Genomic DNA, 24,667 nt, shown 5'->3' with positions numbered 1-24,667 from the left:
TGATAAAGACAGGAAGGAGAAACTTTCAGTTCCATTAGCATTTCTTTCTCTGGGTCGGTGTGTTTGGGTTCTTTATGGTCGGTGTGTGTTGGTTTCTTTGGGTCGGTGTGTGTTTGGTTTCTTTGGGTCGGTGTGTGTTTGGTTTCTTTGGGTCGGTGTGTGTTTGGTTTTCTTCTTTGGGTCGTGTGTGTTTTGGTTTCTTTTGGGTCGGTGTGTGTTTGGTTTCTTTGGGTCGGTGTGTGTTTGGTTTCTTCTTTGGGTCTGTGTGTTTTGGGTTTCTTTGGGTCGGTGTGTGTTTGGTTTCTTTGGGTCGGTGTGTGTTTTGGTTTCTTTGGGTCGGTGTTGTTTGGTTCTTTATGGGTCGGGTAAAGAAACCATAAAGAAATGGTTCTTTATTCACACACCGAACCAAAGTTTTGGTTCCTTCAGGCCAGTGGTGTGTTGGTTTCCTGACCGGCCGAACCAGAACTTGATCGAAGGGGACCCGTTGGTGTAATCCTCTCCTGAACTTTAATCCATTCTGTTTATCTAATAATTTCCCTCCTCAGCTCCTCCATCCTCCTCCATACGATTGTTTTCTGCACCTTTTCTATATCTTCTCTTATTCTCCTCAAATGTTTGCCTGCCTTCTCTCTCCTCCTCTCCTCCTGATCCTTTTCCTCACTCCTTCCTTCCTACTTCCATCCCCTTCCTTCCGGCTCCTCTTCCGTCAATAAAGCTCTTCTCTCCCTTTCCTGGGACTGAATCATATCTTTGTCCATCTGCCATCATTTAAATCTTCCTGAATGATTCCTCCCTCCTTCATTCCTCTCTTCCTTTCCTCCTCCTCCTCCTTCCAGGTCCCTCTCTGCTCCTTTACGATGGAGCAACGTCTCTTAGGTAGTGAGGAAGAAGTAACGCTTCTCCTCCTGACTTCTCGTATTTCCCTTCCTCCCACTAATGTTATTTTTCTCTCTTCCATGTATCCATTAACATCCATCCATCCATCCATCCATCCATCCATCCTGCTCCTGTTCTGTGATTCCTTTTCCCTTGCATAACTATCATCATCTCTCTGTCTCTCTCCCTGACCTCCCTGTTCTTTGTCCTCCCTAATTCCCAAAAACAAAAAATCCCCTCCTTGTTACTCCTCCCCTGCCCCTCCCCGTTTCTCTCCATCTCTTCTCGACCCGACAGAGCGGCGCCAGGATCAACATCTCTGAGGGTTCCTGTCCGGAGAGGATCATCCATCACCATCACCGGTCCGACAGACTGCGTGTTCCGAGCTTTCACCATGATCACCTCAAACTGGAGGAGGTACACACACACCACACACACACACACACCACACACGCACTCACCCGCAGTACGCACACAGTTGTGTTTTCATCAATTGTGGGGACTTCACATTGACTTCCATTAATTTCTACAGCCTAACTCCTACCTCAACCTTTACCCTAACCCTAACCATCACAGACCTAACCACTACCCAAAACACAATTTCCCTCATGGGGACCAAGAAATGTCCCACAAGGAACAATGGTCCCCATAACCCCACGTAGACAGAAATAGTTCCCATAAGGATATGAAAACCTACAAACATAAAAATAAGATTTTATTATTTATTTAGTTACAGCACCTTCCAAAAGTATTAAAGTCATCCATGACTAGTTGAATATGTTATCATTTTCTCCGTTAGCTTTAAGTTTTTGTTTGTGAAATATAAAAACTCATAATTGCTTCAAAGACTGTATATTTTATTTTTCACCTATGGAAGTTGACATTTTTTACCTGCGCATCTGCATACTGGGCCAATGACGCTATAGCTAATGCCATTAGGCAGGAGCTAGAGATCATTAACTAGAGCTAATGATGTTAGCTCAGGGTAACATCATTAGCTCTAGACAGTTTTAGCTTAACAATATTGCTATGAAACGGCTGATTTTAGCTGGAATTAGTTGAGAAATGCTTCATAAAATGACTCTTCTGTCGTTAGGGGTTCTGTTGAGATGATTTTAAAATGCCGCGTGTCAGAACCTGGTCCAGAAACCGTGTTGCTGGGTGCAGAATCATCTGAGAGCTGCTGATGGGTGTGAATAAGATGAAGTGAGAGCGGAGGATCGATGCGGAGAGCTTCATAGAACGCTGAGCAGGGCGGCAGCTGGGACTTAAGAAGAAGAGAGAGACGGACGATGAAGAGGAAGGAAAGATCAGCTGTTATGAAAAGTTTAATGAGAGGAAAATGAGAGATATAAAGACAAGGTGTGAGAGTGATCAGGGGATTAAGGTGTGAGAGTGAAGTTTTCCTGATTTCTCCTCAGAGCCTCTGCATCCCTCACTGATCTCTGCCTGCTGATTAGACTTTTAACCCTGAAAATGAAGAATTGTGATGTCACACTGAGTTCTCCATGATAAGATATGTTCCAGCAGGTGAGCTGCAGCAGGGTGACTGCAGCAGGATGAGCAGCAGCAGGGGTGAGCTGCAGCAGGGTGAGCTGCAGCAGGATGAGCAGCAGCAGGGTGAGCTGCAGCAGGGTGAGCTGCAGCAGGGTGAGCTGATTTAACCTCAAGATGGAGAAAACTAAAGCAGCCAACATCCAGAGGAAAACGTTCAGAACGTCTGGAGAACAGCAGAGAGCTGCAGGATGGATGGATGGATGGATGGATGGATTGGATGGATGCTGATGGATAGTGGATGGTGATGATGGATGGAGATGGATGGATGGATGGGTGGATGAATGGATGGATGGATGGATGGATGGATGTGAGGGAATGGCTGGCTGATGGATGGCTGGATGGCTGCTGGATGGCTGCTGGACTGGCTGATGGCTGGCTGGATGGCTGGCTGGATGGATGATGGCTGGCTGGCTGCGCTGGCTGGCTGCTGGCTGGCTGGCTGGCTGCTGGCTGCTGGCTGGCTGGCTGGCTGCTGGCTGATGGCTGGCGTGTCTCCTGCTCTCCCCTCTCCATCCGCTGTGGCTTTCCTTCCTGTCCGTGATGTCCTCCCCTGGCTGCTGTTTCTCTCCCTCCTCCGCCCCAGTGGGTTCGGTCCAAAAATTGGTTCTGATGGAGCTGCCAGCTCCCAGTGCAGGTTCTAACTGGTTCTGGCTGGTTCCGTCTGGTTCTGTGGACTTCAGGATTTCTTTGCCAACATGAACTAAAAGCATGAAAGTTATTTTTCTCTCCTCTCCTCCGTCTCGTCTTCACCTCTAAATGATCCCTGGTTCTAAATTTACTCGTTTTTTAATCAGCAGAACTTCTGTCGTTCGCTGGGTTTTAATTTATCTGCCCCCGCCTCCTGTCCGGTCCGGCCCTCTTTCTTTAATTAAGTGGGTAATAAATAACGGCCCGGATCTGCAGCTCTTAATGCGATTGGCCCAATCAATGAAATGGAGGCGGAGTAAAAACGGCGGCGCTGCGTGGTCTGGGCCAGCCAGAACAACGTGATCAGAATAAACTTTCCATGGGTCCCAGTCTCTGTGCTGAACTGGTTTTCCTGTTAAACTGGAACGACATTCAGGAAAATCTGGATTCCTCCTGATCCAATCGGACTGTTTCAACCGATCCTGAAGGAAGTTTTTCATCAATTTTGTTCCCTAATCTGCTGATAATTTCAACTTCTGCCCTTTGTTTCTGCATTAAGTTAAATTCCTCTTTGTCTTTGATCTCCTTTCATTGCATAATTTTTTTATTATTGATCACGCTTAACCTCCGTCAGCATTTCGTGCTTTGACTTAATACCAGCCTGGAAAACTTTAAGGTTCTTTTCAGTCTGGAGGTTTTTACTGAACACAAGCTCTGATTTTACCAGATGAACATGAACCTCTGACTGACCTTTAGCCAAAGGAAGCAGGTTAAAGGTCAGAGGTGACCAGGTCCATGTCTGGTGGGCTGATGGACGGACTTCTTGTCTGTCCTCAGGGACCTGGCGGCGCTGGTAGCTAACGGCACGGTGACCAGCAAACCTCCGGTCACGCTGCGGCTCGTCATCCCGGCCAGGCCAGTGCGGCTCGCTCATTGGCAAAGGAGGGTCAAAGATCAAGGAGATCAGAGAGGTTGAGTCGGGACCAATCAGAGGCAGGCTTATGTCAGGAGGAACAGGTGAGACAACACAAAGCGCCACCTGGTGGTCTAGGATGGCATATTCAGAAATATTGACAGGCTACGTTCACACAGTCAATCTTGGTGCTAAGTTCTAAGCCAGGTGAATCATGTTTTGTGTGTGTGTGTGTGTAGACAACCGGATGCGCATGTTCAGGTGGCCGGCGACCTTCTCCCCAACTCCACGGAGAGAGAGGTGACGATATCCGGAGGGCAGGATGCCATCATCCAGTGTGTGAAGCTGATCTGCACGGTAATCCTGGAGGTAACGTTTTCATCCTGAGGCTCCATCATCATCCTGATGGGACCAGGAGACAAAATCATTCATAAAATCATTTCTGATTCAGGGATGACTGGTGGTCAAGGTCAAGGGTCGATCACTGAGATTACAGAGTATCGCATCAGAAAGAGACAGATGCAACATTCAAACTAAGTTTTTATGCTCGCTTGAGGTGGTTTTTGAATTTCCTGAAAGAGTTAATGCACTAAAGGGAAACGTGTGACAAACTGTCTTATCCTCTGGCGGCTCTGTGCCTTACCAGAGGCACCAAACTATGTGGAAGTCCGAACCCCAGCAGGTTGGCGGACTCTCAGCGTTCTGTGCTCCAAGGCTAGTTTTCATCCATCACTTCCTGTTTATTGCAGCCATTTTTAACATCTGATGAAATCACCTAAGTTTTGCAGCCTGGTTGATTTTCTCCAAACCTGTAGATGGAAACACGACTAACTCTCTTCTTTTTTTGTTGTTTTTTTTTTTGCAACATTTTAAAAGTTTGCTCAAAGGTCACATGACAACTGGAGGGAAATGTGGCTTATTGTTTTCACATTTATTTCAATTTTTTCCAAATTAATTGAGGAATTTGTTTCTTTTCTGCAGTTGGATTCCTGCTGTTAGCTCGGTTCATGTTTTGTTTTTAAAAATCTCTAATGAACATTAAGAAATTCACAGACCTTATTCTTTAGATCCTGGTGATTAATTCAATCACTGGGATTCAAGTATTTCTTGTTTTATGCTTTAGAAGAGGAGGAGAAACTTCAGGACGTAGAGGAGGCTAGAGGATGTTGCCACCGGTGGCACAAAGTCAAGTTTATTTATATTTAAAGGCAGAAAAGAGACTCAGCAGGAAGAACAGAAGTTCATAAACCTGGAAGAGCAAAATGGTTTTTCAGTCTGGATCAGCTGAGATCAGAGAAATGTGATTAGTTTGAATTGATTTCATTTCCTTGTGAGCTTCGATGCTGCAGACGTTTCTGAATTACCCAGCAGGTGAAACGTGTTTTTCTGCTGGAGGAGAATCATCCAGCCGCTCTGTGCGTCTCTGCTCTTTGCTGCGGAGCAGGTCAGCTACGGAGGCTTTTTGTGGTCAAAAATAACACAGTGAAGGAGCAGAAACCTTCGAGCTGACAGCCGAGCTGAAGCTCATTACAACGCGCAGCTGCAGGGGGGAAACGCTGAAACTCTGACTTTCATCTCACAGCGTTCAGCTGGAAACAGGGAAAGACTCCGGAAGCTCATTGGTATTCCCAGCGTCGGGATCTGGGAGGAGAGACGGCAGGAAAACGCTGAGCTCAGCTGGATTTGATTCTTCCTAAAAGCCGTCCCTTCTTTCATCCTTTCAGTTCTACCTCTCAGATACGGAACGTTATCGCTGCCATTTTCAGCCCAGGAAAAAACATTTTAATGTCATTTATTGATTTGAAGGGTAAACAACTAAAGAAATCTACGGAAGTCTTTTACTGCCAGAGCTTAGAATTAAATTCAGGAGCAGAGCTCAACAAAAAACATTTCTGATTTTAACAAAATTTTGAAAATTCATTATAATGAGATTTATATCTCATTAAAACCAAAACATTTTCTCTTTTAAACGATAAAAGTTGTAGAAGTAAAACATCAAGAATTGAATATCATCTGGAAGAAACAGGGTGAGAAACGGAAAGTTTTAATGAGCTAGTTGTGCCTTTTAACAAGGATCTCATGATAACAAGAAACTTCTTCATTTTAATAAGTTTTGCATCTCGTAACGTAAAAGTTTCTTGTTCTAACAAGATTCTTCTCTGCTCATCTGTTTGTTTCCCTCTGCAGTCTCCACCGAAAGGAGCAACCATTCCATACCGGCCTAGTCCAAGTCCAGGAACGGTGCTGCTGGCAGGAAACCAGGTGAGGACGAAAACGAGGCTTTTTCTGTTTCTGCTTCTGGATCAAAAAATGTTCAGTCGACTTTCAGATGAATTCAGGAATCTGCCGAAAACATAAAATTATTAAATACTTTGCCACATTTCTAATTTATTTATTGGTTTATTTCTAATTTATTTATTGGTTTATTTCTAATGTATTTATTGGTTTATTTCTAATGTATTTATTGGTTTATTTCTAATTTATTTATTGGTTTATTTCTTCAGGGTGTAAAATCAGAACAATTTGACTGATGATTTGCATTTCATTAAAAAAAAAAAAGTTCCTCTTTTTGCAAGACCTGAGGCCCGGTTCTGATCCATGATTCCTAGTGAAGGAAGCTGGCTCTTTAAATCAACTCTAATATTTAGTTCAGATTATTTCCTTTTATCTAGAATCCAGTTTGGTTCAAATTCAGCTGCAATCAGTCAAACTTATTCCAATCCAACCATTCATATCATCACATTTCAGGTGATTATAATTCAATCCAGTCAGATCCAGTTCATAATTGGTGCTGATTGATTATTGATCTAAAGATGTACAAGTTTACATCTTTAGATGTGAAAATCCAAAAGAAGAAAAGTCAAAGTTAATACCAGCGATAGATAATCCATAAATGGAGATCAGTAAATGATCTGCATCTTTCTGTTGACGTCTGTAGAAAACAGGGAACATTTTAGGATGGAGTCAGTAAAACATCTGAGGAAAGAAAGAAAATCATCTACAGCGTCATTAAATATAACAATAAATAAATAAACAACTTTTAATTATGAACATTAACCAAGAAGAAACTCTCTGCTTCTTGATTAAAGCTGCAGTCTGTAATGTTTATAAAAATATGTTTTTACGTTTTTATTAAAACTGTCTCCATGTGGAAACTGTTCAATATGCGACAGATAATCTGTAAAAAAAAAATTAATTTCCTCTATTGAGGTTTTCACAGATTATCTGTTTCATATTTTACTGTTTCCACCTGGAAACTGTTTTATTACAAAGTTACAGAAACAAACAGGAAATCAGTTTGAATATCAAACGGAAATAAAAAGTGAGATGTTCTCTACGCTTAGTTAGAAACAAAATTAATCATTTCAGAATGAAATATCTGAGAATAAAAAAAAAAAGTTGAGATTTGATTTATTTTACATTTTCCTCGTTGCTGCTGAGAAGTTTTTAATCCAACTTTTTGTCCGGTTCTGAAACATGAATTTCTTGACTTTGGACCATCTGAGCGTCTCAGAGAAAGTCGCTTGTGAAGCTGAAAGTTTCTGAAGTTTTTGTAGAACTTCTTTGACCCGATCTCGGCTCCGATGGGTCGGCAGGAAGCGTGAAGCTGCTGCAGAACTCGGGTCAGCCTCAGCACCTCTAACTGCAGCGCTGGTTCTGTTCCATCCCGGTTCTAGGTGTTCGAGGCCTCGGACTTCGGATCTCACCCGCTGTTCTCCATGGCTCAGGGCGGATTGGACCTGCAGCAGGTGAGTCATCAGAGCCCAGCGGCCGACCTTTGACCCGAACACGACTGTGTTCTGACTCAGGATCAGGATCAGGATCTTTTCTGGTTGGTTAAATAAACCATGAAATAAATGTTTCTGATAATGTTTAATCACATTTACATGTGAATTAAACGGTTTTCAATGAAACAGTCTATTGGACCCATATGAACTTCAGTTTAATTTGAATTTATTCAGTTTGTTTATGGCGTTGATTCCCAGTTAATGTCGCCTCATGCAGACGGATCCAAACTCAGTTCCATCCATTCTAGTTACAGTTATAAATTATTACAGTCAAGTTGAGTTTAAAAAGGTTTCATGTCAGGAAACTCAGCAGAAGGTCGTTAATTTACCCCCATAATGAGGATGCATGTGGCGACAGCGGAGAGGAAAAACTTCCCTTTTACAAGAAGAAACCTCCAGCAGAACCAGAACCAGGAGACAGAACATTTCTCACTTGGAAAAGGAGATAAATTATTTATTCATTTACATCTTTCAATGTATTTCTGTTGTTTTTATTAAAAAGGCTTCAGTGATTAAATAAGACAAAAATCTGCAGAATCTACCAATTTTTTATGCAATTAGTGTAAAAAAATAGAATAGAAAGCTAGAAATAAACATTCGGTTACAGTTAATTTCCATCTGGAACTTCAGTTTATTTTTCTGTATTTTGTCTTGAAGTTCTGCAGAATCGAACCGTCAGATGTTCGGTCCGAGGTTCAGATCTCATCTTCCTCCTGGCAGCGTTTGTCAGAAACGATCTGAAGCTTTTCTGCTGCCTTCATTAAAGATGCACACCTTCCTCCTCCTCCTCCTCCTCCTGCCTCGCTCTTCGTCGGCCATCTTTGAAACGGTCGTTTATGTGAGAGCGGGCTGCGTTCGATCTGAGCGCGCTCCAAAACGTTACCTGGAGTCAGATCAGCTGTTTGAAATGTGAATGATGATTTATGATGAACTGAAAACAGAATCATCTCTGTGGTTGTTGAGACTCCTGGTTCTGCTGCTCCAGACGGGCTCGGATCAGAACCAGAGGCTTAACTTTCATTTCTCAGTAATGATTAATTTATGACGAACCGTCCACATCTTTCTTTTTCTGATGATTAATGTCCTCAGAACCGCTCTGCCAGTCCGGATCAGAACCAGAACCAGCCCAGCTGAGTCCGGCTGGTTGTGGATCAGCTGCGGTTCTGATCTCACCTGATCTCAGAGGCAGAACCCGGTTCAGATTTCTGAAGTCACGCCTTCTTTCCCTGAGATTGGTTCTGATCCAGTTCCTCCTCCCACTCACAACTTGAACGAACGGAAGGCCGTAAACGCGGCGCTGCAGCGCCCCCCGCAGGTGGACAACAGACCCGCTCCCTTACTTTTGCTCCCACCTGATGAGATCACTCCATCAGAATCAGCTTTCTGTCAGAACCGGATCCGGTTCTGATCCGTTCTTGATGTCAGAGACAAACTGAAGGTCCAGTTACTCAGAACAGTCCGGTACCGGATACGGAGAGGACAGGTGGACCGATTACTCTGACAGCTCTGAATGCAGCAGCCGCATTTAGCCACACAGCGTGTGTGTGTGTGTGTGTGTGTGTGTGTGTGTGTGTGTGTGTGTGTGTGTGTGTGTGTGTGTGTGTGTGTGTGTGTGTGTGTGTGTGTGACAACCACTGAGGCCGGTTGTCAGTGAAAACAACAGGACTGGAGCTAATTGCGGCTCAGCAGCAGGAAGGTGGCGGGTCGGCGCCGGTGGAGGAGGAAACCGCAGCAGAAATGTTCTGAAATGTTTCTGAACCGGTTCTGGATTCTTCTGGGTTTTATTCACATCATTCTGCATTTTTCAGCTCAGATGTGAAAACTATTCTGTGACTAAAATGTTGAGTAAAAAATATTGGAAGGACAATAATTTTTTATTTAAAATTGTATATATACTGTATATACAGTATGTACATATATATATATATATGGAGGACTGCTCCTGTCAAAATTGGCAGTGTATGAAATGTAGAAATACGTGGTTTGATTAAGTAACTAATGTGCCAAATATTGCAACCAAAAAAATTAAACAAATAGAAAAAACCTTAACTAATTTTTTACACTGTGTATAAAGTGTTGCCAGTAGGGGGCACTATGCAGAACTAAACACAGAAACTTTTTGTTTTTTTCTTCCAGTGCTTCATGTGCCTCACTGGCTTTAGAGCTGCTTCTTTACTGGTTCCAGTAAAACCAGCTCAGCCACTTCCGCTGCTGTAATCTGGATTTCTGTTAATGTAAAAGTGGACATGTCCCGTCTCCGTAGAGGACAGGGTCTCTCTCTCTGTCCTCCGTAGAGGACAGGGTCTCTCTCTCTGTCCTCCGTAGAGGACAGGGTCTCTCTCTCTGCCCTCCGTAGAGGACAGGGTCTCGCCGTCTGTCCTCCGTAGAGGACAGGGTCTCTCTCTCTGCCCTCCGTAGAGGACAGGGTCTCGCCGTCTGTCCTCCGTAGAGGACAGGGTCTCTCTCTCTGCCCTCCGTAGAGGACAGGGTCTCTCTCTCTCTAGAGGTCAACCTGATGATCTCTGCTTTCTGTTCCTTCTGTTTCAGACGTACGCGGTTCAGAGCCACTACGGCATTCCACATTCAGAGGTAAAACCCGTTTCTGGGAGCGATTCCCGCTCAGCTCCATCATCTCACGGCTTCTGCTCTCTGTTTGTCTGTCAGTTAGTGAAGCTGCAGCAGCTGTCCATGCAGCAGCAGGGCCTGGCGTCCATCAGCCAGGCGGCCACCGTCCTGTCCGGTACGTACAGGAACAGCACTCTGTCTGCTTTCCATTTGATGCTGTTATGCAACCACCGCTTATTTTCCCTCAAAGTCTTGCTTTTATGAGTTGAAACTGTCAGCAGGTGGCGCTAAAGTTAACATTCCTTATGGGAAAGCAGAAAAGCGGTGAAAAACTGAAAGCAGAATAATATAAGCAGGTGAAAATCTGATGGAGTTCAAAATCCGGACTGAAAATCCCCAAAACATTTTAGAACAAACCAGGTTTTATTTGGGATTAAGGAACATTTTCCTCCTTTTTTCTGTTTTAGAACCTCCGTTTGACTAATTAATAATTGTTCATTCTCACCAGCCATGTTCAGTTTGCTTTAATATCCGGCTCCAGTCCGTTTGTCTTGAAAGTCCGGTTTGGTTGGTGAGGTGTGAATGCTAAGCTAACTCTGGTCCTCCAAATTTTGGTCTGGATTTGCATATGTGAACGCCAAGCAGCGCTCCACCAGCAGGAAGTGGACTACAGCACAGGGCATTCTGGGTAAATACAGCCAAAGCTAACATGCTAGCCTAGCGCTAGCAGCAGAAATGGCTCCTTGTCTTCAGCCAAAGACTAAACAGAAATCCTCCAACCGCTAAAATCTGACGCCTCCATCTTGTTTCCATCTGGTGAAGAAGGAAGTTGCTCTCAGCGTCTTCAGTGTCGTTTCCTTCAGTGGTTCTTGGTGCAGTGCCCCCACAGGCCAGGAGGGGAACAGGTTGGTTTGGGTCAGAACCACAGCAGCTGGAGGTGGAGCAGAGGATGGAGTTCTGGTTCCAATCTAAGCGAGTCCACTGAACCATCAGGTGGAAAAAACCCAAAGTTCATCTCACTCCTTCCTGTTCCCCTCATGCTCTCTGCGGGAGAATAATTTCACTGTTGTGTAATCTCTGAATGCTCTGAATACTAATCTGTGTGTGAGAGCTTTGATCAGAAGCCTCCAGCTGGGCCGACGGTCCGACTGTCGAGCTCCTCTCTCATGTCAGCCGATGGCTTCGGGTTTCTGTCCACTTCATGAGGATTCACGCTGTTTCTGGGGAACCGAGCTGGAAATCAAATGTGTGACAGAACAAACAGACGATTCATAAATCCATGCAGATGCTCAGCTGCTTCTGAAGCACTGAGGTGTTTGAATAAATGATGAAAGATGCAGATCTGTGATGATGTTCTGCTGCAGATAAAGAACAGCTCAGACTCAGACAAGGGATGAGAAACGTTTGGGGAAAAAGAGACGGAAACAGAACGGAGAAAGATGGAAGAAGTCAAAACATAAAGAGAGAGACGGCAGACAGGAGAAGAGAGCAAAAACAACTGTTTTTATTTTCTATTTCCAGAAACAAACCTCCATCTGGTCATGTTTCATAAAATGTGATCAGATCTGAGGATCAGCAGAACATCCAGCGCTGCTTCGAAAACCAAAGCAAACAGAATAAATCTGTTCAGAGCAGATTCACAAACTTAAATCAGGTTTTGATGTTTCCACTGATCAGGAGGCAGTTGCTATGGTTACGGCCCTGCTGCCTCAGCGGTTCTGAACACGGCCCGCGGAGCCGCCACGCTGGATTCAGGAGGAGTTCTGGGTTTTCCTGCTCTGATTCCAGAACTTCTGCTGTTCCGGATGGTTCTCTCTGATCCGTCTCTTTCTGTTCCCCAGGAGCGGTGGAAGCGAATTCCCAAACCACGTCTCAGGAGCTCCTCATTCCGAACGATGTGAGTAAAACGTCCGGCTCAGGTGGGCTCCTCCTCCTCCTCCTCCTCCTCCTCCTCCTCCGTTTCTCCAGAAAGCAGAATTCACTTCTCCTCCTTGCTGATGTCTTTCTGACCTGGCGTTGTGTTTATGATCACACACACCTGAACGCTTCAGTTTGTCCTGAACTTTATGTGAAGCAGGTTTAAAAATACAGCAAACTGCATGAAACATAACGTTTTAATTTTAAAGAACATCCTTAAATAACAGCTGGATGCTGCATATGATCAGATTTATTACAGCGTCAATGTCGTGTTTTATTGAGTGCCAAATAATATAATTGATCAGTTTTATGATTCACCAAATAACTAAACAGATTATTTCTGTCTGAGCAACAAAATAACAAAAACAAATTCCTTAATTTTGTATTTTGTAAATCCAGTTGCAGAGCAACAGAAATCTGTCATTTTATTAATAACTTCAGCTAATCTGAACATTTCTAAGCCTCATCTTCAGACGCTGACATAAGTTTGAAAACTGAAGTGATGTTGGACCAGAAGTTCTGCTCCGTTTTAAACGAGAGTTTAAATTATCATCTGTCTCATATTTGTCTCTTTTATTATCCGCCTGAGTTAAAACTCCAGAGGAGGGCAGCTAATCTGCGTACGGACTCCGGTAAGCTAGCATGCGTTCCTACAGATGTGCATAAGCCTGGATGTTTCAGAGGTCATTCTTCCACAGCGTTTTCCCTCTGAAGGGATAATCTCCACCTTTAAAGGATCGTTTCCTGCAGTGAAACATCCAGTGTGCAGACCTGCTTACACGTGAGAAAATGTCTCCGGTTGAGAGTAACAGGGAGCAGAGAGCTTTAAGCTCCCGTGCATGAAAGTGTGTGATAGGTTTGATTGTGAGCTAGTGATCAGGGCCGAGCAGAGCAGCTTAATGACGTCCTTTAGCTCCCAGTTAGCGCTTTAGCAACAGCCCTCCGTCTCTTTCTCCTTCACTAAACCTTCCTAAATTACAGGGGCAGCAGGGAGTCGCCAAAAATAGCCGCCGGCGTTTTCTGCCTCGTCTGCTTTAGGCTGATTTCATCCAGACCTCAGAGGAGAACCGGCAGCCAGGCTGAAGCCTCTGCTCGGTTTCCCCTCCCTGTCTGTGAAGCCGGTTCCTCCGAAGTCACAGCTGGTTCTATTTAACGCCAGCAGGGGGCGCTGTTGGGTGGAACTGCTTTGGTTTCAGGAGACAGAAACTGTCTCCTGTGTGTTTTTTAATGTTTCTATCAAACCCGACAAAATACCAAACAACGTCACAGCAATTCGTTTTGTCAGGATGCAAAGGAGGTTTTGTCCTTCAGAATATCACTTTGGTAGGAAAACCTGTTTTCACCATCCAGCTCAAAATGGGATTAATTCATTATTTGTTTTGACAAACTTGCTTATCAAAGTTTAGATATGTTATTTTGAAAATAATCCCAGAAAGAAAACCTTCCACTTTTTAAAAAAGATTCATTTTACCTCATGATGGAGTGTTTCCTTCCCACTGTTTCCACATGCTTCCTCAGGAAGAGGGATTGCTGCATCAGACTGAACCAAGCAACTGAATCTAATTGATCTCGATTTAAATGTCTATGTGATGTGATTCTATTGGTATGTTGTCCAACTAAATGTCTGGTTTGGCCACTAATAACTATTCATAAATGCAAAAGGCAATTATTAGCACAATTAGTAATTTAGGTCAAAATTAAGTCGGAATAACATAAAGTAACAGCCAGACATTTCAGTTATTGTTTATGAGAACCGTCCTGAAAATACTCAGATTTTAAAATAGGTTTTAACACCTTAAAGGTTTTAAAATAACAATAGATGAACGAATAAATCTGCTTTGGTGTTTTCAAACAGCAAAACATGTAAGGAATAAAAACAACGTCTCTTTAAAACATACAAATTTATTAACAAAAATAATTAAAGTTTACAGGTAAATACTTTAATCATCAAACTCACTAAGCTACTAACTCTCCACTGAACTGCTGAGTAAAACATTGAAGGATCCTGAAAACTAACAAACTACTAAAGTAACTAAAGTTAAACTAAAACTGAACAAATAAGAAGAAAACCAATAAAATTATGCAATGACAGCTTCCCTCCGTCCCAGTCCAGATTCACTCGGATCCTCTGGATCTTTTACTGGACTGATGGATCTGTGGGAGCAGCAGGTGGAGACCCTGCTGAGCCTGGACCTTACCTGAGGAGCCGCTTTTCATTGGCTGATGCCCATTCTACGTGGTCACGTGCGTGGCCGTCTCACAAACACACTTAGCTTCCCGTTAGCTAAGTGCAGCATAAAGGCAGAACTGATACAACTTCTACACCTTGAAGCCTGTCTGCTACACAGTCTGACGTTAGCTAAACAGATCAATATGCAATGTGTCTGTATCTGACATACACTAAAGATTTTATTTTAGCAGAAAAGGCTTTGGACTAAACTGTTACTCGTGTTAGCCACGTTAGCACCAAGTACAGCTAGTCAGTCAACCATCGCTGTGTTCAGGGAAGCGCTGATTAATAATCGATAAATAAATATCAAGCCTGGAAACTTGATATCATAACGGACTGAATGTTGTTTTTAACATAATCTTTGCTCGTCTTACGGGGCGCAGGCGGTTGCCACGGTAACAGGTGTGCTTAAACTACAAAGAGAGAGAGAGAGAGTAAACAGGTAGGAGTGGTTTTGAGTTGATCACCTGTTCAGGTTATTTTACCTTTGTTTCCCTTTGCTGTGGCTCATTACAGCCGCTGTAGTTTCTAAACGTTGGACTAATTACCTCGTTCGTTTGTGAGTTTACGTCATTCACAACAAACATCAAATAGAACAAATATAATTCATAAAATTTTAACAAACAAATGGCTTCTACCGCGGTAATTATGTGAAATTAAATTAATTATATCCCAACTTCAGAAGATTTGCCTTTACCTTTACAGAGCTCTTTGGTTCCTCCTATCAGTCTGTAGCTTCTCATATTGAGGTCAAAGGTCAGATCTACCATAACTGACTGACACCTGCTGGCCTCAGGTTTGCAACCAGCTTGTGACTGAGAAACCAGTAACCTCCTCCCAGATGATGACATGAACTTGTTAGTTCCTCTGTCCATTTAGTAGCTGATATATTGTGAAAATCCGGTAGAAATGATTCACTAATCAGTCATGTTTACATAAAAACAAGGCGCTGCCAGGCTTTGCTTGTGAGACTTGAGGTCACGTGGGTCGGTTGTGGGCGGAGCTTGGTAAGGTCCATTTACCTTCATATAAACCTAAAACCACCAACAGACTGTATTTTCCCTTCCTCTGAACAGACTCTTCTATCACACCAAGCATCCAGTCTTCACTGTGTCCAACATCAACATCCCAGCTGTGGTTCCCTGAGTTAAAACCCTCAGAGCTCAGAACAGAACGGCATGACTTAAACCTGCCTGGATTATCAGGAAGCTGCTGTTCATCTCCTAAAGTCAAACTGGTCAAATCGTCAGACAGGAAGAGTCTTGACCCAGCCGTGTTTGGGTCCAGAACCAGAGGAGTGTAGGTCACCATGTTCTTCATGTTGCTCCAGATGTTGAAGGCCAGGTTGCCCAGATGTTTGGCCTGGTCTATCAGAGCTCCTGAGGGCAGCTGTGGATCCTCCAGCAGGGGGCAGCGCTGGACTCTTTCCACTGCAGCCTTGTAGTTGTGCAGGAATGAGACGTCTTCAGCTCTCAGCTCCTCCTCTGTGGCTCTGACTGTGTCTGAAAGAGCTGCTATCTCTCTGCTCAGAGCCTCCATCTTCTCCTTCATCATCCCTCTCTTCTGCTCCTCTTCCTCCCTCAGTGCAGCCAGCCTGGCCTCCTCTTCCTCTGCTAGAAACTGATGAAGCTTCTGAAACTGCTCAACAATCTGCCTCTCTGTGTGTCGGGCCTGGACCTTCCTGTGTTCTGCTGTCTGATCAAACTCCTCTTTAACTTTCTTCTTCAGCTCCAGTTTCTTCTTTAAAGGCTCCAGAAATGTTTTCAGATTCTCTCTGTGATCCTGAGCAGCTTCATCGATGGGTCTGAATCTGTGGTTGAATCTCTGCAGACAGAACAAACTGGCTGCTGATGATTCAGACAGAAGAGTTTGAGTTTCTCAAAGTCCAGACTGCAGAGACTTTCTGAAACATTTTGGTTTCTCTGCTGCAGGAATGATTCAGACTCTTCAGAACCAGATTACAGGGTGGATTCAACTTCGAAGACCTTTTCTTGCTTCCGGTTCTCTCTCCACCAGTTCTTCAGACATTCCTTACAGAAGCTGTGGCTACATGACAGAACAACCGGATCTATAAAGACGTCCTGACAGATCGGACAGCAGAGATCCTCCTCTGATCTGGAAGCCATTTTGTCTCTGAGTGAAGCTGAAAACACAGAAGGTCCAGTCAGTCACGGCTCCCTCCCTCCTCTACTAACTTCCCTCAAAGTGTCTCTGAGTGTTCTTGGTCCAACTCACCTCCAGTGTGAGCAGCTTGAAGCAGCAGAGTTGGAGGTTTCCACTTTTCTGTCCTGCAGCTGGACTCACTGAGAGGAAGCTGCTAGTTTGGTCTGAAGGTGAATCTGATCGTCTCTCTGCAGGAACCAACAACCACAAACTGATTCCTGCTTTAGTTCAGGTGTATTGGATGGTGGGAGGAGCTTAAACCTTTTAGACCTGCTGTTTCACTTTCCACTGAGGAGCAGAACACCAGAAAAACAGCTGAAGTGCTGTGAATGAAATCCACTAATCCCAGAATGTTTTTGTGAACATTTCACCTTCAGTTTCCCTTTAATGTTCATCTTCTTTGTCTGATCTTCCTCACAGCTGATTGGATCAATCATCGGTCGCCAGGGAACCAAAATAAATGAAATCCGGCAGGTGTCTGGGGCTCAGATCAAGATCGGCAGTCAGATCGACAGCAGCAGCGACCGCCATGTGACCATCACCGGCACGCCGATCGCCATCAACCTGGCTCAGTATTTAATCACCTCATGGTAAGAATCAGCTGGACAGAAACACTCAGATGCTCCAACTGGGAGTCCTCACAGAAAACCAGTTCAGCTTCAGTCTGAAAACTTCAAACCAGCAAGTGGCCAAATGAGCAATAAGCATCAGGGATGAAGTGGGAAATGCAGGAGCCAAACCGAACAGAACCGTTTGGAGGAGTCAGTCAGTTGTTTAGTTCTTCATTAATAAACTGAACTGAACTGTTCATTCAGGACCTGAGAACTGTAATCCAGCCTGATGGTTTCCTCCAGAGCTAAAGCTCTTTGTGACATTCGGAGTGTAACCGGACAGAAATATGTTCTGTAAACGGTTCACATGTTCAGAGCCCTGATCCTCCCTGGGGGCCGAATCAAGGCCCTGAACTTTTCAACCTTTTGCCGCTTCAAGAATCTACAACAAGTGGGACACAATCGTGAAGTGGAATGAAATTTATTGGATATTTTAAACTTTTTTTAACAAAAAAACTGCAAAGTGGGGCGTGCAATATTATTGGGTTAGGGTTAATACTCTGTAGCGCCACCTTCTGCTGCAACTACAGCTGCAAGTGCCTTGGTTTCGTCTCTATCAGTTTTGCCAATTCTTCCTTAAAACAGCTGGCGCTCAGTGAGGTTGGATGGAGATCACTTGTGAACAGCAGTTTTCAGCTCTTTCCACAGATTCTGCATTGGATTCAGGTCTGGACTTTGACTAGGCCATTCTAACACCTGGATATGTTTATTTGTGAACCGTTCCATTGTAGGTTTTGCTTTATGTTTGGGATCTTCGTCTTGTTGGAAGGTAAATCTTCCCCCCAGTCTCGGACTCCGCCAGGTTTTCTTCCAGAACGGTTCTGTATTCGGCTCCATCCAGCTTCCCTGTCCCTGCTGAAGAACACCAGGCCCAAACCATGATGCTGCCACCACCATGTTGGGCAGTGGGGCTGGTGTGTTCAGGGTGATGAGCTGTGTTTCGTTTTGCATTGTGGCCAAAAAGTTTTATTCTGGTTTCATCTGACCAGAACCCCTTCTTCCATGTTTGGTGTCTCCCAGGTGGCTGGTGTCAAACTTTAAACCAGATTTTTTATGGATATCTTTGAAAAATGTCTTTCTTCTTGCCACTCTTCTATAAAGGCCAGATTTGTGCAGAGTACCACAGATTGTCGTCCTATGGACAGACTCTCCCACCTCAGCTGTAGATCTCTGTAGATCCAGAGTGATCATCTGCCTCTTGGCTGCGTCTCTCTGCGTTTCTTCTCCTTGTTCCAGATTGAAGTTTAGAGGGACGGCCGGGTCTTGGTGGATTTGGTCTGATACTCCTTCCAGTTCAACATGATCACTTGCTCAGTGCTCCTTGAGATGTTAAATCTTGGGAAATCTTTTTGTATCCAAATCTGGCTTTAAACTTCTCCACAGCAGTACCTGGGACCTGCCTGGTCTTCATGATGCTCTCTGTGCTTTAAACACAACCTGAGACCATCAGAGCAGCTGCATTTATAGGGGACTTGATTACACACAGGTGGTTCTACTTATCATCATCACTCATTTAGGACAACGTTGGATCATCCAGAAATCCTCCCTCAACCTCTGGAGTGAGTTTGCTGCACTGAAAGTAAAGGGGCTGAATATTATTGCAGGCTCCACTTTGCAGTTTTTTATGTGTTAAAAAAGTTTCAAATATCCAATAAATTTCGTTCCACCTCACGATTGTGTCCCACTTGTTGTTGATTCTTCACAAAATAATAAAAACTTTTAGATCTTTGTGATTGAAGCCTGAAAAGCAGCAAAAGGTTGAAAAGTTCCAGGAGGAATAAAAACTTCAGCAAGGCGCCGTATGTTACATTATTATACAGAAAAACACAAACAGAAAGGGCTGGAGAGAATCTGACTCAGCTAGTCGGCTGTTTCAGGATGGCTCCTCATGCAGCTACAGCGATGATAGAAACAGAGATAAAACCGGCTCAAAGGTTTGTCATTAACAACATTTACGTTATTATTTGCATCAATATTTCCATCATGCAAATAACTGCTGCATGACGGACAGAGAGACAAAGAGAACAAAACTCTAAAACAGACTCAGTTTGTTCCTCGTTGAAGGGGCTCAGACTCCTGTCAGCTCAGGGAAGGCGACACTTTTTATTATATATTCCAATCAGATTGAGTCAGTTGAGACGAGTGAACGGGTGAACCGTTCCTTCACCCGGCGGTTCGCACGCTGACCTCATACTGACATCATCAGTCTGATGACGTCTGATTCACACGGAAATATTTCAAAATTGTCAGCAAAATTTCACAAGCTGAGATCCTGCAGCCTCAACATTCAGATGTCAGACGGGAAATCCTGCTAAACCTCTCCGGACTAAATGTGAGTTCAGAGGAAACAAACATGGCCGACTGGAAGGAGCTCATCTCCATGTTTTTGTTGCCTCTCTTTCCGATTGACTTCACCCAAAATTCAACAGCCAAGAAAAAACTTCCCATTTGTAGGTCAGAAAGTCTTTCAGACGTTTATTAATATTATTTTTGAGCCATCCAGATAATCAGGATGTCCTTAAGATTGTTGGAAGGAGAAAATTGGGACAAAAATCAGTTTGGAAGTTCTTAAATGTTGGTTCTTTCCAGGTACTCCAGCTTTCTCTGGACAAAGCCAGTCTGTAGACACGATGTGTTGGTGAGTGGATGGTTGTTGGTCCTGTGTGTCTGTGTTGTCTGGTGACGGACTGTCGGCCGGTCCAGAGTAGACCCGCCTCGCGGTCATTGGTAAGTGGGGACAGATGGAGGACAGATGGACTTTGGCTCCAACTCTTAGGCGATTTTTCCTGAAATTTATCGGTATCGGTTTGGTTCTGTTTGTCCAAGAACAAAGACCCAACCCAGAGCTCAGTCTGAAGCACTGAGTACACCACCGTGTTCGTTTGTTGGAATGATGGTGTGAAGCTCTTTTCATCCGTCCTTCCTCCTTTTCCAGGGTGAATTTCTGCAGAACCGGGGTATTATCTCAGTGAAACGTTTCTGCATCATGTGTGACGAAGCTGCCGTGCTAACGTGTCTGTGATGGTTTTGTTTCCTCCTCCCTAAGCCCCCTCCCAAGCCATCACCCCAACTTATACAGCACACCCCCCATCCGTACAGCGAACCCCCTACAATAATCTGTTGCAACCTCCAGCAAAACACACCTGTCTTCTGATTTTCTGTTCTGTCAGTTTTTCATTTTTCTCTCCAAAAAAATCCTGTTTGGTTCCGTTTTGGTTCACATTCAGTTTTTACTCTTGTTTTTTTTAACATGTCTTTTATTTGACCCTCTAACCCTTCTCCATCCGACCCCCTCCTCCTGACCCCTGTGCTCCCTCCACCCTCCCTCCTCCACCTCCTTCCTCCAGTTTAGAGACCGCCAAATCCACCGCCCAGTCCTCCTCCATGTCGTCTCCCGTTGACCTGACCATGAGCTTCACCCAGCCCGCCCCCCCCGCCTCCGCCTCGTCCTCCTCCCCCTCCTCCCTGGCAGCGATGGGTGCTGCACTGCCCCACGCTCCGATCCTGGGCGCCCCCTACGCCCTTCCCCTCTCCAGCCTCCTGGGAGTGAAATCCATCCCCTACCTGGCACTGTCCACCCCTCCCGCCTCCGCAGCAGCAGCAGCGGCGGCGGCGGCGGCCGCCATCGGCACGCCGGTGCTTCCGAGCTCGATGCAGACGGCGGCGGTTCCCGTCCCGGCTCACGCGGCGGCCGCGCTGGCGTCCTACACGGCCAAGATCTCATCGTCCGCCAATGGGATGAAGAAGCCGGAGAGACAGAAGTTTTCTCCGTACTGATGAAGGAGGACGGCCGTCTCTGCGGTGGCTTCTGGGCTGCTCTTCAAACTGCCAGGGCCTCTGAACTCTGTCACTTCCTGTTTCCATATCTCTCTCTTCCCCTCCTGACTGCTAGCAAAGATCACTGTGGGATTATTGGAACATGCATGATTTATCTAAAATAATACCGATTCTGTGAAGCCAACAGCGATCAGTGAAGGTGAAGCGAAATCGTTTGGTGGCGTTGAGTCCGGTTCCGCCGGAGCGTAGCAGATTTAAAACGGTCGTCATAGTTTCAGAGTTAAACCAGCTGAACCTGCTGATCATCTTCACTGATGACAAGAAGGATCCTTTAAATCTGACAATCACCAAGTAGCTGCAGCGGTTACCTCTCAGGGTCAACGAGTCCGTCCCCCGCCTCTCCGTGGTTCATCCTGTAAATACACAACACCACCCTGATGTGCACCGTCACCGGAAAGAAACCATTCAACGTCCGACCAGTATGAGGAAGAACCGGGTCAACATTCTGCTCTCCACTTTTAGCAAAGTCCAGTTTTAAACGAGGCGCTGACCAGTATTTATGCCGTTGCTTCATCCTGGGTTTAAATCCCAGCTGATCCACGTCAATCAGAGACGGTAACGTTTCTTCAGAGGTCTGACCGGCATGGTCGCTCCGAAGTCCAACTGTTTCTGGACGTTTCACGCGCACCCTTTACAGTCCACAGACCCACCGAGCCGAGCTCCTGTGAAACCCTCCCACTGCGCAGATTTCAAGGCTTACAGCCGTAAACAGACAGGAATGGATGTTACCAGTTCTCAAGTTCAGAGGAGGAAATAATGATTAACAAGATGCAAAACCTCATTTTATTTTCCTTGTTACTGGGGAGAAAATCAACAGAAACCATTAGAAGGACGTTTTCCTGCCACATCGGACCAGAACCGAGCAGCGGGAGTTCAGGGTTCTGGACTAACGGTTCCTCAAACTGTCCGTCCTGCTGGCTGAACAATCGGCTTCTGGAAGTTCAACAGAGCCAAGACTTTTCCAGGGGTTGTGACAAGAAGAAGAAAAACAACGAAACAATTTTTGTTACTGCGACGTTGAGAATCGATTCCGTCAGTTCGGCTCGACCGTGCAGAGCCTTTAACTCCTTCATAATCAGAAAACTGATCGTCACGAGATTCAAACTTTACCATAAGCATAAAGGGTTAATCACAGTACCTTATTGTCACCACAAGGTGGCAGAAGAGTACCAAACTTTCTCCAAACTGCAGGAATAAAAGTAGCAAAGAAAGTTTCTGCCTTAAAACCGTTTGTTGATGCTTGAAGCGAATCCACACCGCTTTCTGCCGGTTTGAACTTTTCCACTTACAAACACTTAATTTAACCAGTAAAATGTTGTTCTCTCTTTCGTTGGTCCAATCATAAATGAGATGAATTATGTTTAATAAGCCAGCAGCCATGTTGGAGTTTGAGGTTGAGAAGCTTCATGTTCTGGTTTCAGGCAGCGACTTCTGAGCAAATCAACCGATTTGAGTTCAGGTTTTGTACGGAAGGCAAATCCTGTCCATGTTTTTATCGGCCGGCTCCGCCCACTATCATTTGGCAGCCATATTGAAATCTGAAACTGGAGGAAGTTGTTTAAGGGGGCTACATAAAATCAATATGAATTATCATCTTTTTATTTGTTTTATCAGCAGCTGTGGATGCAAAATGGTGGCTGATCTGGGACTTCAACAGTCTGCTCCTTTATTTCCTGTTTTCTACTGACAGCCATCACTTATTCAGCATCCATGTCAGAATTGCATCGTTTCATTTTCCAACAATCCCACACAGTAGAGCTTCTCTCTGGTTTCTCCTTCCTGGTTGGTTTCAGCAGCTCAGAGTCCGGAGGCGGCGGCTGCCTGCAGCCTGTAAAAGCCATAAAGACTTTCCAGCTCTCCTTCTGTCTGTCCTGCTCTGTGTCACACTGTATACTCCTATATTTATTATTAACCGTTATGAAATATTCCCTCAGAGTTTATATCACTGATCACTAACACTGAGCTGACTTTGTATACGACGTAAATGTACTTCCTGCTTCGTGTCTCGTTGGGTTTTATTGTAAAGATTTTTTAAGTCCTTTTTCTTTCGATTAATTCAAGTTGATTTAAATTATTTTTTTAACTTATTAAGAGAAGTATTACATCTATGGGTTTATATGAACTTCTGTTTCCAATATGACTGTAAAACTGTATTATGTTTTTTAAGTGTCTGAACCAATTAACTTTTTCACTGTAACATTGATAATTGTCTAAGTTTGTGTTTCCACTCGTTTCATCCGACTGGATATCAGAACCGAACCCGAGAACGTTCTGAAAGCTGTCCTCTGATTCTGGACAGAACTAGAACAAGTAGAACTACGGCAACACAGCGACCCAAAATACCAAACAGCAAATAGATTCATTAGCAGTTATGAGGATTATTATGGATAAACAATAAACAAAACACAATAAATGGAATAATGAGATAAATGAGATATATGTTTATCTTCACAGAAGCAATTAAAAATGGCTGCTAATGACAACAAACATGATTTTAACCTGAAGAGTGAAAATAAAAATTCCTGCTGAGCGAAGGCAGCAGGACAGAGCAGGTTCTGAAAGTACAGAAAGCCAAAATGATCAAAACTTTGATAAAATATTAAAAAGCAGCTTTTCAATAGTTTGGTAAATTGTCAGAATTCAGATTAAATGGAGACTCAAAACGAGTTTCATCCTGAAGTTGCAGTTTGGACTTTTACTTTCTAAACTTCCTAATAAAACAGAGATTCTTGCACAAACAGCAGCCAGATAAACATCAGTAGAGAGAAACATCAATGCCAACAAGCTTTTATTAGGAAGATACAAATAAACCAGAAGCAACAGCTTTAATAAAACTTTCCATTAGATAATATTTAATGATCCAAAACACTTTGATGTTATTCTACTTATTCTAGTTCTGTAGCAGATTTTCTCTGTTTTTGATTCTTTTCTTTAATTTATTCGTTTTTCCGGATGAACTGAGGAACATTTCTGGATCCTCTCTGCTGCTGCATGTCTGCTTGGCCTCACTAACACACACGCACCAGGCTGCAGCGTCTGGGGATCAAAGCAATACTGAGCAGCTTCAGGTTGAACTGGACGTGTTTCTGTTTGTATTAACTACTGATGATGATGATGATGATTAACAAGCTCACTTATTTTTATAAAGTCGCATCACTTCTTTCTTCTTCTTCTTCCTCCATCGTTTCTGTCGTTCCTCCTCCGTCTGCATGAGTCTGACTTGAATTGATGTCTATGCAAAAACAGTTCTGAGGTCCAGTTCAGGTGGACGCCGTCCGACTCGGTCTGGACCGGACCGGAACCGACCTGGTCTGGACCGGACCGATCCGGTCTGACCCGGACTGGACCGGACGTGTCGGTGGTTCTGCTTTCTTCCATCCATGCCATGTTCCAATAAACGAGCACTGAAAGAACCGGTTCCCCTCGTCTCTGTTTGTTCTGTTCAACGTGTCCAGCTCTGACCGGCTCGGACCACAAACCCAAACCAAAAGGGGAACCCTGTCGTCATGGCAACGCTACCAGAGACGGACCCAGAGTTTCTGCTGAAGGAGAAGAGAAAATGTGAACATGTAATCCTCAC

The 24,667-nt window shown here is 44.3% G+C and overlaps 1 pseudogene; it reads left to right on the top strand.

The window, feature by feature from the left end:
* Positions 1-1,104: 1,104 nt before the first annotated feature.
* On the top strand, positions 1,105-24,500 carry LOC111607905 (annotated as a pseudogene).
* The last annotated feature ends 167 nt before the right edge of the window (positions 24,501-24,667 follow it).

Source organism: Xiphophorus maculatus, unplaced genomic scaffold, assembly GCF_002775205.1.
Source record: "Xiphophorus maculatus strain JP 163 A unplaced genomic scaffold, X_maculatus-5.0-male Unplaced_Scaffold_BN000175F, whole genome shotgun sequence".
In the NCBI taxonomy this organism is placed as follows: Eukaryota; Metazoa; Chordata; class Actinopteri; order Cyprinodontiformes; family Poeciliidae; genus Xiphophorus; species Xiphophorus maculatus.
The sequence above is the reverse complement of the archived record's forward strand: the minus strand, read 5'-3'. Positions and strand labels throughout refer to the sequence as shown.